The following is a 16031-nucleotide window of genomic DNA, read 5'->3' on the forward strand; positions in this document are numbered from 1 at the left end:
AAATATCACAAAGGACTCTTGCATTTCCTTGGCTCTTTCACATTTCCCTTATTTATCAAGGTTTGAAATGAAATTTCTGATGTGAGCTTTGGTTTTAAGGCTGCAATATGGAGTTCAGGGCACCGGAGGAATGGTCTTTTTCAAACAGTATACAGCTGTTGGCTTGCTCCAATTCTGGCTTGCTGTCATTGTTTTGGGTGCCTCAGCTGACTTCAGGTTTCCTGAGTGGCAATTTCCTAAATGTTTTCTGGGTCTGAATTGGTTTTGCCTTCTTCCTTCCCAAATTTTGCATTCTGACACAATGCAAACAAGAGTTTCGACAGAGTAGCCATTATGAAATAAAAAACACAACAAAAGGTGTTCGAAGCATATAAATCTACAGATAACACGACCAAGGTGAGTTTTTGTGTTTTGGAAAATCAAATGGATCACTTTGGCTGAGGTGACAGATATTAATTGCCTCCAAACTGAGTTTCACTGCGATTTTCGGGTTAATTCACTCAGAATTCCACAGGCAGTCAGCTGGAGGGGTGGATGCATCTGGGAACAGCCGGTTTCCTTGTGACTGAATCAAGCCCAATATCATTATGGATTCTTGCATTTCTTTGGCTTTTTTCTGATTTTCCTTATTTATCATGGTTTGTAATGAATTTTCTGATGTGAGCTGTGGTTTTGAGGCTGGCATATTGAGTTCAGGGCACAAGAGGATGTTCTTTTTCAATCAGGGCACAGCTGTTGCCTTGCTCCAATTCTGGCTTGCTGTCATTGGTTTTGGTGCCTCAGCCAATTTGTGGTTTCTTGTGTGGCAATTTCCTAAATGTTTTCTGGGTCTGAGTTGGTTTTGCCTTCTTCCTTCCCAAATTTTGTATTCTGCCACAATACAAACAAGAGTTTAGGCACAGTAGCCATTATGAAATAAAAAACACAACAGATAGGTGTTTGTAGCTTAGAAATCTACAGGTAACACGACCAAGGTGAGTTTTTCTGTTTTGGAAAATACAATGGAAACTTTGACTGAGGTGACAGATATTAATTGCCTCCAAACTGAGTTTCACTGCGATTTTCAGGATAATTCAGTCAGAACTCCACAGGCAGTCAGCTGGAGGGGTGGATGAATCCGAGAACAGCCGGTTGCCTTGCGACTAAATCCAGCACAATATCACTAAGAACTCGTGCATTTCTTTGGCTTTTTTTCTCATTTTTCTTATTAATTATGGTTTGTAATGAATTTTCAGATGTTAGCTTTGGTTTTCAGGCTGGCATATTGAGTTCAGGGTGCAAGAGGACAGTTCTTTTTTAATCAGGGAACAGCTGTTGCCTTGCTCCAATTCTGGCTTGCTGTCATTGGTTTGGGTGCCTCAGCCGATTTCTGGTTTCTTCAGTGGCAATTTCCTAAATGTTTACTGGTTCAGAGTTGGTTTTGCCTTCTTATTCCCAAATTTTTTATTCTGACACAATGCAAACAATAGTTTGAAAGAGTAGCCATAATGAAATAAAAAAGAAAACAAATAGGCATTTGAAGCTACAGGTAACATGACCAAGTTGAGTTTTAGTGTTTTGGAAAATCAAATGGAACACTTTGGCTGAGGTGATAGATATTAATAGTCTCCAAACTGAGTTTCACTGCGATTTTCTGGATAATTCAGTCAGAAGTCCACAGGCATTCCCATGGAGGGGTGGATGAATCCGGGAACAGCCGGTTTCCTTGCGACTAAATGAAGTCCAATATCATTATGGATTCTTGCATTTCTTTGGCTTTTTTCTGATTTTTCTTATTTATCATAGTTTGTAATGAATTTTCTGATGTGACCTTTGGTTTTGAGGCTGGCATGTTGAGGTCAAGGCACCAGAGGAATGGTATTTTTCAATGAGGGCACAGCTGTTGGTTTACTTCAACTCTGCTTTGCTGTCATTTTTTTGTGTCCCTCAGGCGATTTGTGGATTCTTGGGTGGTAATTTCCTAAATGTTTTCTGGGTCTCAGTTGGTTTTGCCTTCTTATTCCCTAATTTTGTATTCTGATGCAATTCAAGCAGATTTTGGACAGAGTAGCCATTATGAAAGAAAAAAAAACACAGCAAATTACCCTTTCAGGATTAGAAATCTACAGGCAACATGAGCAAGATGAGTTTCTGTGTTTTGGAAAATGACATGGAACCCTTCTGCTGAGGGGACAGATTCTAATTCCCTCCAAATTGAGTGTGAGTGCGATTTTGAGGTGAATTCAATCAGAATTCCAAAGTCAGTCTGTGGATGGGGGGGGATGAATCTGGAAATAGCCAGTTTTCTATTGTGTAATTCCAGATAATTATCACAAAGGACTCTTGCATTTCTTTGGCTTTTTCACATTTCCCTGATTTATCATGGTTTGTAATGAATTTTCTGGTTTGAGCTTTGGTTTTGAGGCTGGCATATTGAGTTCAGGGCACAAGAGGAAGGTTCTTTTTCAATCAGGGCACAGCTGTTGGCTTGCTCCACTTCTGGCTTGCTGTCATTGTTTTGGGTGCCTCAGCCGATTTGTCGTTTCTTGTGTAGCAATTTCCTAAATGTTTTCTGATTCTCAGTTGGTTTTGCCTTCTTCCTTCCCAAATTTTGTATTCTTACGCAATAGAAACAAGAGTTTGGGCACAGTAGCCATTATGAAGTAAAAAACACAACAAATATGTGTTTGAAGCTTAGAAATCTACAGGTAACACGACCAAGGTTAGTTTTTGTGTTTTGGAAAATCAAATGAAACACTTTGGCTGAGGTGACAGATATTAATTGCCTCCAAACTGAGTTTCACTGCGATTTTCAGGTTAATTCAGTCAGAATTCCACTGGCAGTCAGCTGGAGTGGTGGATGAATCCGGGAACAGCCGGTTTCCTTGTGTCTAAATCCAGCCAAATATCACAAAGGACTCTTGCATTTCTTTGTTTTTTTTCAAATTTCCCTTATTTATCCTGGTTTGTAATGAATTTTCTGATGTGAGCTTTGCTTTTGAGGCGGCAATATGGAGTTCAGGGCACCGGAGGAATGGTCTTTTTCAAACAGGGCAGAGCTGTTGGCTTGCTCCACTTCTGGCTTGCTGTCATTGTTTTGGTTGTCTCAGCTGACTTTTGGTTTCTTGAACGGCATTTTCCTAAATGATTGCTGGGTCTGAGTTGATTTTGCCTTCTTTCTTCCCAAATTTTGTATTCTGACGCAATACAAACAAGGGTTTGTTTACAGTAGCATTATGAAATAAGCAACAAAACAAATAGGCGTTTGAAGCTTATACATCTACAGGTAACACGACCAAGGTGAGTTTTTGTGTTTTGGAAAATACAATGGAACACTTTGGCTGAGGTGACAGGTATTAATTGCCTCCAAACTGAGTTTCACTGTGATTTTCAGGTTAATTCAGTCAGAAATCCACAGGCAGTCAGCTGGAGGGGTGGATGAATCCGGGAACAGCCGGTTTCCTTACGACTAAATCAAGCCCAATATCATTATGGATTCTTGCAATTCTTTGGCTTTTTTCTCATTTTTCTTATTTATCATGGTTTGTAATGAATTTTCTGATGTGAGCTTTGGTTTTGAGACTGCAATATGGAGTTCAGGGCACTGCATTAATGGTCTTTTTCAATCAGGGCACAGCTGTTGGCTTGCTCAAGTTCTGGCTTGCTTTCATTGTTTTCGGTGCCTCAGCTGACTTTTGGTTTCTTGAGCGGCAATTTCCTAATTGTTTTCTGAGTCTCAGTTGGTTTTGCCTGCTTTCTTCCCAAATTTTGTATTCTGACACAATATAAACAAGAGTTTGGACAGAGTAGCCATTATGAAATAAAAAACACAACAAATAGGCGTTTGAAGCTTAGAAATCTACAGGCAACATGACCAAGGTGAGATTTTGTGTTTTGGAAAATAAAATGGAACACTTTGGCTGTGGTGACAGATATTAACTGCCTCCATTCAGCTTAATTCAGTCAGAATTCCACAGTCAGTCAGCTGGATGGGTGGATGAATCCGGGAACAGCCGGTTTCCTTGTGACTAAATGAAGTCCAATATCATTATGGATTCTTGCATTTCTTTGGCTTTTTTCTCATTTTTCTTATTTATCATGGTTTGTAATGAATTTTCTGATGTGAGCTTTGGTTTTGAGGCTGCAATATGGAGTTGAGGTCACAAAAGGAAGGAACTTTTTCAAACAGGGCACAGCTGTTGGCCTGCTCCAATTCTGGCTTGCTGTCATTGTTTTGAGTGCCTCAGCCGATTTGTGGTTTCTTGAGCGGCAATTTCCTAAATGTTTTCTGGGTCTCAGTTGGTTTTGCCTTCTTCCTTCCCAAATTTTGTATTCTGATGCAATACAAGCAAGATTTTGGACAGAGTAGCCATTATGAAATAAAAAAACACAACAAATAGGCATTTGAAGCTACAGGTAACACGACGAAGGTGAGATTTTGTGTTTTGGAAAATAAAATGGAACACTTTGGCTGAGGTGACAGATAGTAATTGCCTCCAAACTGAGTTTCACTGCAATTTTCAGGTTAATTCAGTCGGAATTCCACAGGCAGTCAGCTGGAGGGGTGGATGCGTCCGGGAACATCTGGTTTCCTTGTGACTAAATCAAGCCCAATATCATTATGGATTCTTGCATTGCTTTGGATTTTTCTCATTTTTCTTTTGTATCATGGTTTGTAATGAATTTTCTGATGTGAGCTTTGGTTTTGAGGCTGGCATATTGAGTTCAGGGCACAAGAGGATGGTTCTATTTCAAACAGGGCACAGCTGTTGGCTTGCTCCAATTCTGGCTTGCTGTCATTGTTTTGGGTGCCTCAGCTGATTTTGGTTTCTTGAGCGGCAATTTCCTAAATGTTTTATGGGTCTGAGTTGGTTTTGCCTTCTTCCTTCCCAAATTTTGTATTCTGAGGCAATACAAACAAGAGTTTTGACAGAGTAGCCATTATGAAATAAAAAACACAACAAATAGGCGTTTGAAGCTTATACATCTACAGGTAACAAGACCAAGTGAGTTTTTGTGTTTTGGAAAATAAAGTGGAACTCTTTGGCTGAGGTGACAGATAGTAATTGCCTCCAAACTGATTGTCACTGCGATTTTAGAGTAATTCAGTCAGAATTCCACAGGCAGTCAGCTGGAGGGGGGGATGAATCTTGGACGAGCCGATTTCCTTGTGACTAAATCAAGCCCAATATCATTATGGATTCTTGCATTTCTTTGGCTTTTTCTCATTTTTCTTATTTATCATGGTTTGTAATGAATTTTCTGATGTGAGCTTTGGTTTTAAGCTGGCATATTGAGTTCAGGGCACAAGAGGAAGGTTGTTTTTCAATCAGGGCACAGCTGTTGGGTTGCTCCAATTCTGGCTTGCTGTCATTGTTTTGGGTGCCTCAGCTGATTTGTGGATTCTTGAGTGGCAATATCCTAAATGTTTTCTGGGTCTGAGTTACTTTTGCCTTCTTATTCCCAAATTTTGTATTCTGATGCAATACAAGCAATATTTTTACAGAGTAGCCATTATGAAAGAAAAAAAAAAACAAAGCAAATTGGCCTTTCAGGATTAGAACTTTACAGGCAACACAATCAAGATGAGTTTCTTTGTTTTGGAAAGTGACATGGACCCCTTCTGCTGAGGGGACAGATACTAATTTCCTCCAAATTGAGTGTGAGTGCAATTTTGAGGTGAATTCAATCAGAATTCCAAAGTCAGTCTGTTTAAGGGTGGGATGAATCCTGAAGCAGCCAGTTTCCTTGTGTCTAAATCCAGCCAAATACCACAAAGGACTCTTGAATTTCTTTGGCTTTCTCAGATTTCCCTTATTTATCGTGGTTTGTAATGAATTTTCTGATGTGAGCTTTGGTTTTGAGGCTGGCATATTGAGTTCAGTGCACAAGAGGAAGGTTCTTTTTCAATCAGGGCACAGCTGTTGGCTTGCTCCAATTCTGTCTTGCTGTCATTGTTCTGCATGCCTCAGCTTACTTTTGGTTTCTTGAGCAGTAATTTCCTAAATATTTTCTGGGTCTGAGTTGGTTTTGCCTTCTTCCTTCCCAAATTTTGTATTCTGATGCAATACAAACAAGAGTTTGGACAGAGTAGCTATTATGAAATAAAACGTACAACAAATAGGCGTTTGAAGCTCAGAAATCTACAGGTAATACGACCAAGGTGAGTTTTTGTGTTTTGGAAAAGAAAATGGAACACTTTGGCTGAGGTGACAGATATTAATTGCCTCCAAACTGAGTTTCCCTGCGATTTTCAGGTTAATTCCATCAGAATTCCACAGGCATTCAGCTGCACGGGTGGATGAATCCAGGAACAGCCGGTTTCCTTGCGACTAAATCAAGCCCAATATCATTATGGATTCTTGCATTTCTTTGGCTTTTTCTCATTTCTCTTATGTATCATGGTTTGTAATAAATTTTCTGATGTGAGCTCTGGTTTTAAGGCTGGCATATTGGGTTCAGGGAACAAGAGGATGGTTCTTTTCAATCAGGGCACAGCTGTTGGCCTCCTCCAATTCTGGCTTGCTGTCAATGTTTTGAGTGCTTCAGCAAATTTGTGGATTCTAGTGTGTCAATTTACTAGATGTTTTTTGGGTCTGTGTTGGTTTTGCCTTCTTCCTTCCCAAATTTTGTATTCTGATGCAATACAAACAAGAGTTTGGACAGAGTAGGTATTATGAAATAAAAAACACAACAAATAGCCGTTTGAAGCTTAGAAATCTACAGGTAACACGACCAAGGTGAGTTTTTGTGTTTTGGAAAATCAAATGGAACACTTTGGCTGAGGTGACAGATATTAATTGCCTCCAAACTGAGTTTCACTGTGATTTTCAGGTTAATTCAGTCAGAATACCACAGGCAGTCAGCTGCAGGGGTGGATGAATCCTGGAACAGCGTGTTTCCTTCGAGTGAATCAAGCCCAATATCATAATGGATTCTTGCATTTCTTTGGCCTTTTTCTTATTTTTCTTATTTATCATGGGTTGTAATGAATTTTCTGAGGTGAGCTTTGGTTTTGAAGCTGCAATATATAGTTCAGGATCCGGGGGGAATGGTCTTTTTCCTTTTTTTTTTTTCTTGACAGGCAGAGTGGACAGTGAGAGAGAGAGACAGGGAGAAATTTCTTCCTTTGCTGTTGGTTCACCCTCCAATGGCCGCCGCGGCCAGTGTGCTGCGGCGGGCGCACCGCGCTGATCCGATTGCAGGAACCAGGAGCCAGGTGCTTTTCCTGGTCTCCCATGGGGTGCAGTGCCCCAGCACTTGGGCCATCCTCCACTGCACTCCCTGGCCACAGCAGAGGGCTGGCCTGGAAGAGGGGCAACCGGGACAGAATCCGCACCCAGACCGGGACTAGAACCTGGTGTGCTGGGGCCGCTAGGTGGAGGATTAGCTTAATGAGCCGCGGAGCCGGCTGGGAATGGTCTTTTTCAAACAGGGCACAGCTCTTGGCCTGCTCCAATTCTGGCTTGCTGTCATTGTTTTGGGAGCCTCAGACGATTTGTGGTTTCTTGAGCGGCAATATCCTAAATGTTTTCTGCGTCTGAGTTGGTTTTGCCTTCTTCCTTCCCAAATTTTGTATTCTGCCACAATACAAACAAGAGTTTGGGCAGAGTAGCCATTTTGTAATGAAAAACACAGCAAATAGGCGTTTGAAGCTTAGAAATCTACAGGTAACACGACCAAGGTGAGTTTTTGTGTTTTGGAAAATCAAATGGAACATTTTGCCTGAGGAGACAGATATTAATTGCCTCCAAACTGAGTTTCACTGCGATTTTCAGGTGAATTCAGTCAGAATTCCACAGGCAATCAGCAGGAGCGGTGGATGAATCCGGGAATAGCCGGTTTCCTGGCGACTAAATCCAGCCCAATATCATTATGGATTCTTGCATTTCTTTCGCTTTTTTCTCATTTTTCTTATTTATCATGGTTTGTAATGAATTTTTTGATGTGAGCTTTGGTTTTGAGGCTGGCATATTGAGTTCAGGTCACCAGAGGAAGGTTCTTTTTCAATCAGGGCACAGCTGTTGGCATGCTCCAATTCTGGCTTGCTGTCATTGTTTTGGGTGCCTCAGCTGACTTTTGGTTTCTTGAGTGGCAATTTACTAAATGTTTTCTGGATCTTAGTTGGTTTTGCCTTCTTCCTTCCCAAATATTGTATTCTGACACGATACAACCAATAGTTTGGACAGAGTTGCCATTATGAATTAAAAAACACTACAAATAGGGCTTTGAAGCTTAGAAATCTACAGGTAACATAACCAAGGTGAGTTTTTATGTTTTGAAAAATCAAATGGAATACTTTGGCTGAGGTCACAGATATATATTGCCTCCAAAGTGAGTTTCACTGCGATTTTCTGGTTAATTCAGTCAGAATTCCACAGGCAGTCAGCTGGAGGGGTGGATGAATCTGGGAACAGCCGGTTTCCTTGCGACTCAATCAAGCCCAATATCATTATGGATTCTTGCATTTCTTTGGCTTTTTTCTCATTTTACTTATTTATCATGGTTTGTAATGAATTTTCTGATGTGAGCTGTGGTTTTGAGGCTGGCATATGGAGTTCAGGGTACCGGAGGAATACTCTTTTTCAAACAGGGCACAGCTGTTGGCTTGCTCCTCTTCTGGCTTGCTGTCATTTCTTTGGGTGCCTCAGCTGACTTTTGGTTTCTTGAGCGGCAATTTCCTAAATGTTTGCTGGGTCTGTGTTGGTTTTGCCTTCTTCCTTCCCAAATTTTCTTTTCTGATGGCATGCAAACAAGAGTTTCGGCAGAGTAGCCATTATGAAATAAAAAACACTACAAATATGCGTTTAAAGCTTAGAAATCTACAGGTAATACGACCAAGGTGAGTTTTTGTGTTTTAGAAAATCAAATGGAACACTTTGGCTGAGGTTACAGATAGTAATTGCCTCCAAACTGAGTTTCACTGCGATTTTCAGGTGAATTCCGTCAGAATTCCACAGGCAGTCCGCTGGAGGGGTGGATGAATCCGGGAACAGCCGGTTTCCTTGTGTCGAAATCAAGCTGAATATCATTATGCATTCTTGCATTTCTTTGGCTTTTTTCTCCTTTTTCTTATTTATCATGGTTCGTGATGAATTTTCTGATGTGAGCTTTGGTTTTGAGGCTGGCATATGGAGTTCAGGGCACAAGAGGAATGGTCTTTTTCAAACAGGGCACAGCTGTTGGCCTGCTCCAATTCTTGCTTCCCGTCATTGTTTTGGGTGCCGCGGCTGACTTCAGGTGAATTCAGTCACAATTCCACAGGCAGTCAGCTGTAGGGGTGGATGAATCTGGGCACAGCCGGTATCCTTGCGAATAAATCCAGCCCAATATCATTATGGGTTTTCTGGGTCTGAGTTGGTTTTGCTGTCTGCCTTCCCAAAGTATCTTTTCTGATGCCATACAAACAAGAGTTTGGGCAGAGTAGCCATTATGAAATAAAAACCACAAGAAATAGGATTTTGAAGCTTAGAAATCTACAGGTAGCACGACCATGGTGAGTTTTTGTGTTTTGGAACATAAAATGGAACACTTTGGCTGAGGTGACAGATATTAATTGCTACCAAACTGAGTTTCACTGCGATATTCAGGTTAATTCAGTCAGAATTCCACAGGCAGTCAGCTGGAGGGGTGGATGAATCTGGGAACAGCCAGTTTCCATGCGAATAAAACAAGCCTAATATCATTATGGATTCTTGCATTTCTTTGGCTTTTTTCTCATTTTTTATTTATCAAGGTTTGTAATGAATTTTCTGATGTGAGCTTTGGTTTTGAGGCTGCAATACGCAGTTCAGGGAACCGGAGGAATGGCCTTTTTCAAACAGGGCACAGCTGTTGGCCTGCTCCAATTCTGGCTTGCTGTCATTGTTTTGAGTGCCTCAGCTGACTTTTGGTTTCTTGAGCAGCAATTTCCTGCATGTTTTCAGGGTCTGAGTTGGTTTTGCCTTCTTCCTTCCCAAATTTTGTATTCTGACGCCATACAAACAAGAGTTTGGGCAGAGCAGCCATTTTGTAATGAAAAACACAGCAAATAGGCATTTGAAGCTTAGAAATCTACAGGTAACATGACCAAGGTGAGGTTTTGTGTTTTGGAAAATCAAATGGAACACGTTGGCTGAGGTGACAGATATAAAATGCCTCCAAACTGAGTTTCACTGTGATTTTCAGGTGAATTCAGTCACAATTCCACAGGCAGTCAGCTGGAGGGGTGGATGAACTGGGAACAGCTGGTATCCTTGCGAATAAATCCAGCCCAATATCATTATGGATTCTTGCATTTCTTTGTCTTTTTTCTCATTGTCTTATTTATCATGGTTTGTAATGAATTTTCTGATGTCAGCTTTGGTTTTGAAGTTGCAATATGGAGTTCAGGGCACCGGAGGAATGGCCTTTTTCCATCAGGGCACAGCTGTTGGCTTGCTCCAATTCTGGCTTGCTGTCATTATTTTGGGAGCCTCAGCTGACTTTTGGTTTCTTGAGTGGAAATTTCCTAAATGTTTTCTGGGTCTGAGTTGGTTTTGCCTTCTTCCTTCCCAAATGTTGTATTCTGACAGCATACAAACAAGAGTTTGGACAGAGTAGCCATTATGGAATGAAAAACACAACCAATAGGCGTTTGAAGCTTAGAAATCTACAGGTAACACAACCAAGGTGAGTTTTTGTGTTTTGGAAAGTCAAATGGAACACTTTGGCTAGGTGACAGATATTAATTGCCTCCAAACTGAGTTTCACTGCGATATTCAGGTTAATTCAGTCAGAATTCCACAGGCAGTCAGCTGGAGGGGTAGATGAATCCGGGAACAGCCGGTTTCCTTGCGACTAAATCAAGCCCAATATCATTATGGATTCTTGCATTTCTTTGGCTCTTATTTTTCTTATTTATCATGGTTTGTAATGAATTTTCTGATGTGCGCTTTGGTTTTTAGGCTGGCATATGGAGTTCAGGGCACAAGAGGAATGGTCATTTTCAATCAGGGCATAGCTGTTGGCTTGCTCCAATTCTGGCTTGCTGTCATTGTTTTGGGTGCCTCAGCCGATTTGTGGTTTCTTGAGCGGCATTTTCCTAAATGTTTTCTGGGTCTGAGTTGGTTTTTCCTTCTTCCTTCCCAAATTTTGTATTCTGATGCAATACAAACAAGAGTTTCGGCAGAGTAGCCATTATGAAATAAAAAACACAACAAACAAGCATTTCAAGGTTATACATGTACAGAAAACACGACCAAGGTGAGTTTTTGTGTTTTGGAAAATCAAATGGAACACTTTGACTGAGGTGACAGATATTAATTGCCTCCAAACTGAGTTTCACTGCGATGTTCAGGTTAATTCAGTCGAATTCCACAGGTAGCCAGATGGAGGGGTGGATGAATCTGGGAACAGCCGGTTTCCTTGCGACTCAATCAAGCCCAATATCATTATGGATTCTTGCATTTCTTTGGCTTTTTTCTCATTTTTCTTATTTATCATGGTTTGTAATGAATTTTCTGATGTGAGCTTTGGTTTTGAGTCTGCAAGATGGAGTTCAGGGCACCGGAGGAATGGCCATATTCAATCAGGGCACAGACCTTTGCTTGCTCCAATTCTGGCTTACTGTCATTGGTTTGGGGGCCTCAGCTGAGTTTGCTTTCTTGAGCGGCAAGTTCCTAAATGTTTTCTGGGTCTGAGTTGGTTTTGCCTTCTTCCTTCAAATGTTGCTTCTGACGCAATACAAACAAGAGTTTAGACAGAGTAGCCATATTGAAATAAAAAACACAACAAATAGGCGTTTGAAGCTTAGACATCTACTGGTAACATGACCAAGGTGAGTTTTTGTGTTTTGGAATATAAAATGGAACACTTTGGCTGTGGTGACAGATATTAATTGCCTCTAAACTGAGTTTCACTGTGATTTTCAGGTTAATTCAGTCAGAATTCCACAGGCAGTCAGCTGGAGTGGTGGATGAATCTGGGAACAACCGGTTTCCTCGCGACTAAATCAAACCTAATATCATTATGGAATCTTGCATTTCTTTGGATTTATTCTCATTTTCCTTATTTTTCATGGTTTGTAATGAATTTTCTGATGTGAGCTTTGGTTTTGAGTCTGGAAGATGGAGTTCAGGGCAGAAGAGGATGAATCTTTTTCAATCAGGGCACAGCTCTTTGCTTGCTCCAATTCTGGTTTAATGTAATTGGTTTGGGTACCTCTGCTGACTTTTGGTTTCTTGAGCGGCAATTTCCTAAATGTTTTCTGGGTCTGAGTTGGTTTTGCCTTCTTCCTTGTCAAATTTTGTATTCTGACGCAATACAAAAAAGAGTTTGGTTAAAGTAGCCATTATGAAATAAAAACCACAACAAATATGCTTTTGAAGCTTAGAAATCTACAGGTAACTCGACCATGGTGAGTTTTTGTGTTTTGGAAAATCAAATGGAACACTTTGGCTGAGGTGACAGATATTAATTGCCTCCAAAATGAGTTTCACTGTGATTTTCAGGTTAATGCAGTCAAAATTCCACAGGTAGTCAGCTGGAGGGGGGGATGAATCTGGGAAGAGCTGATTTCCTTGAGACTAAATCAAGCCCAATATCATTATGGATTCTTGCATTTCTTTGGCTTTTTTCTCATTTTTCTTATGTATCATGGTTTGTAGTGAATTTTCTGATGTGAGCTTTGGTTTTGAGTCTGCAATATGGAGTTCAGGGCACAAGAGGAAGGTTCTTTTTCAAACAGGGCACAGCCATTTGCTTGCTCCAGTTCTGGCTTGCTGTCATTGTTTTGGGTGCCTCAGCTGATTTTTGGTGTGTTGAGTGGCAATTTCCTAAATGTTTTCTGGGTCTGAGTTGGTTTTGCCTTCTTCCTTCCCAAATGTTGTATTCTGACGCCATACAAACAAGAGGTTGGACAGAGTAGCCATTATGAAATAAAAAAAAAACACAAGAAATAGGAGTTTGAAGCTTAGAAATCTACAGGTAACACGACCAAGGTGAGATTTTGTGTTTTGGAAAATCAAATGGAACACATTGGCTGAGGTGACACATATTAATTGCCTCCAAGCTGAGTTTCACTGCGATTTTCAGGTTAATTCTGTCAGAATTCCACAGGCAGTCAGCTGGAGGGGTGGATGAATCCGGGAAAGATGGTTTCCTTGCTACTAAATCAAGCCCAATATCATTGTGGATTCTTGCATTTCTTTGGCTTTTTTCTCATCTTTCTTATTTATCATGGTTTGTAATGAATTTTCGGATGTGAGCTTTGGTTTTGAGGCTGGCATTTTGAGTTCAGGGCACCGGAGGAATGGTCCTTTTCAAACAGGGCACAGCTGTTGGCCTGCTCCAATTCTGGCTTGCTGTCATTTTATTTTGGGTGCCTCAGCTTATTTGTGGTTTCTTGAGCGGCAATTTTCTGAATGTTTTCTGGGTCTGAGTTGCTTTTGCCTTCTTCCTTGTCAAATTTTGTATTCTGACGCAATACAAACAAGAGTTTAGACAGAGTAGCCATTATGAAATAAAAAACACAACACATAGGCGTTTGAAGCTTAGAAATCTACAGGTAACACGACCAAGGTGAGTTTTTGTGTTTTGGAAAATCAAATGGAACACTTTGGCTGAGGTGACAGATATTAATTGCCTCCAAAAAGAGTTTCAATGCGATTTTCAGGTTAACTCAGTCAGAATTCCACAGGCTGTCAGCTGGAGGGGTGGATGAATCCGGGAACAACCGGTTTCCTTGCGACTAAATCAAGCCCAATATCATTATGGATTCTTGCATTTCTTTGGATTTTTCGCATTTTTCTTATTTATCATGGTTTGTAATGAATTTTGTGATGTCAGCTTTGGTTATGAGGCTGCAATATGGAGTTCAGGGCACTGGGGGAATGGTCTTTTTCAATCAGGGCACAGCTGTTAGTCTGCTCTAATTCTGGCTTGCTGTCATTGCTTTGAGTGCCTCAGCCGATTTGTGGTTTCTTGAGCGGCAATTTCCTACATGTTTTCTGTGTCTGAGTTGATTTTGCCTTCTTCCTTCCCAAAGTTTGTATTCTGACGCAATACAAACAAGAGTTTTTGCAGAGTAGCCATTTTGTAATGAAAAACATAGCATATTGGCGTTTGAAGCTTAGAAATCTACAGGTAACACGACCAAGGTGAGGTTATGTGTTTTGGATAATAAAATGGTCTGAGGTGACAGATATTAATTGCCTCCAAACTGAGTTTCACTGCGATTTTCAGGTGAATTCAGTCAGAATTCCACAGGCAGTCAGCTGCAGTGGTCGATGAATCCAGGAACAGCCGGTTTCCTTGAGACTAAATCAAGCCCAATATCATTATGCATTCTTGGAATTCTTTGGCTTTTTTCTCATTTTCCTTATTTTTCATGGTTTGTAATGAATTTTCTGATGTGAGCTTTGGTTTTGAGGCTGCAATATGGAGTTCAGGGCACCGGAGGAATGGTCTTTTTCAAACACGGCAAAGCTGTTGGCCTGCTCCAATTCTGCCTTGCTGTCATTGTTTTGAGTGCCTCAGCCGATTTGTGGTTTTTTGAGCGGCAATTTCATAAATGTTTTCTGGGTCTGAGTTAGTTTTGCCTTCTTCCTTCCCAAATTTTGTATTCTGACGCAATACAAACAAGAGTTTGTTTAAAGTAGCCATTATGAAATAAAAAACACTACAAATAGGCTTTTGAAGCTTAGAAATCTACAGGTAACACGACCAAGGGGAGTTTTTGTGTTTTGGAAAATACAATGGAACACTTTGGCTAGGTGACAGATATTAATTGCCTCCAAACTGAGTTTCACTGCGATATTCAGGTTAATTCAGTCAGAATTCCACAGGCAGTCCACTGAAGGGGTGGATGAATCCGGGAACAGCCGGTTTCCTTGCGACTAACTCAAGCCCAATATCATTATGGATTCTTGCATTTTTTGGCTTTTTTCTCCGTTTTCTTATTTATCATGGTTTGTAATGAATTTTCTGATGTGAGCTTTGGTTTTGAGGCTGGCATATTGAGTTCAGGGCACCGGAGGAATGGTCTTTTTCAAAAAGGGCACAGCTGTTGTGCTGCTCCAATTCTGGCTTGCTGTCATTGTTTTAAGTACCTCAGCCGATTTTTGGCTTCTTGAGCGGAAATTTTAAATGTTTTCTGGACAGAGTAGCCATTATGAAATAAAAAATACAACTAATAGGCGTTTGAATCTTAGAAATCTACAGGTAACACGAGCAAGGTGAGTTTTTGTGTTTTGGATAATAAAATGGTCTGAGGTGACAGATATTAATTGCCCCCAAACTGAGTTTCACTGCGATTTTCAGGTTAATTCAGTCAGAATTCCACAGGCAGTCAGCTGGAGGGGTGGATGAATCCAGGAAGAGCCGGTTTCCTTGCGACTAAATCAAGCCCAATATCATTATGGATTCTTGCATTTCTTTGGCTTTTTTCTCATTTTTCTTATTTATCATGGTTTGTAATGCATTTTCTGATGTCAGCTTTGGTTTTGAGGCTGCAATATGGAGTTCAGTGCACCGGGGCAATGGTCATTTTCAAACACGGCACAGCTGTTGGCCTTCTCCAATTCTGGCTTGCTTTCATCGTTTTGAGTGCCTCAGCCGATTAGTGGTTTCTTGAGCGGCAATTTCCAAAATGTTTTAAGGGTCTGAGTTGGTTTTGCCTTCTTCCTTCCCAAATGTTGTATTCTGACACAATACAAACAAGAGTTTGGGCAGAGTAGCTATTATGAAATAAAAAACACAACAAATAGGCTTTTGAAGCTTAGAAATCTACAGGTAACACGACCAAGGGGAGTTTTTGTGTTTTGGAAAATACAATGGAACACTTTGGCTAGGTGACAGATATTAATTGCCTCCAAACTGAGTTTCACTGCGATATTCAGGTTAATTCAGTCAGAATTCCACAAGCTGTCAGCTGAAGGGGTGGATGAATCCGGGAACAGCCGGTTTCCTTTGCGACTGAACCAAGCCCAATATCATTATGGATTCTTGCATTTCTTTGGCTTTTTTCTCTGTTTTCTTATTTATCATGGTTTGTAATGAATTTTCTGATGTCAGCTTTGGTTTTGAGGCTGCAA

General features: G+C 40.7%; 1 long non-coding RNA gene across 8 annotated transcripts in view; it reads left to right on the forward strand.

The window, feature by feature from the left end:
- The window catches only part of LOC149119988 (uncharacterized), a 342369-nt gene that overhangs the window by 217970 nt on the left and 108368 nt on the right, over positions 1-16031 (forward strand). Inside the window, exon 1 of one of the 8 annotated variants that reach the window (XR_016226964.1) lies at positions 9278-9475. The exons of the other annotated variants lie outside the window; for them this stretch is intronic. This is a non-coding gene — a long non-coding RNA (uncharacterized LOC149119988). Of the gene's footprint in view, positions 1-9277; positions 9476-16031 lie in introns of those variants that run through there. 8 annotated transcript variants of the gene reach the window in all.

The sequence above is a fragment of the Oryctolagus cuniculus genome, chromosome 21 (genome assembly GCF_051225735.1).
Source record: "Oryctolagus cuniculus isolate XC-2025 breed Fujian yellow rabbit chromosome 21, ASM5122573v1, whole genome shotgun sequence".
In the NCBI taxonomy this organism is placed as follows: Eukaryota; Metazoa; Chordata; class Mammalia; order Lagomorpha; family Leporidae; genus Oryctolagus; species Oryctolagus cuniculus.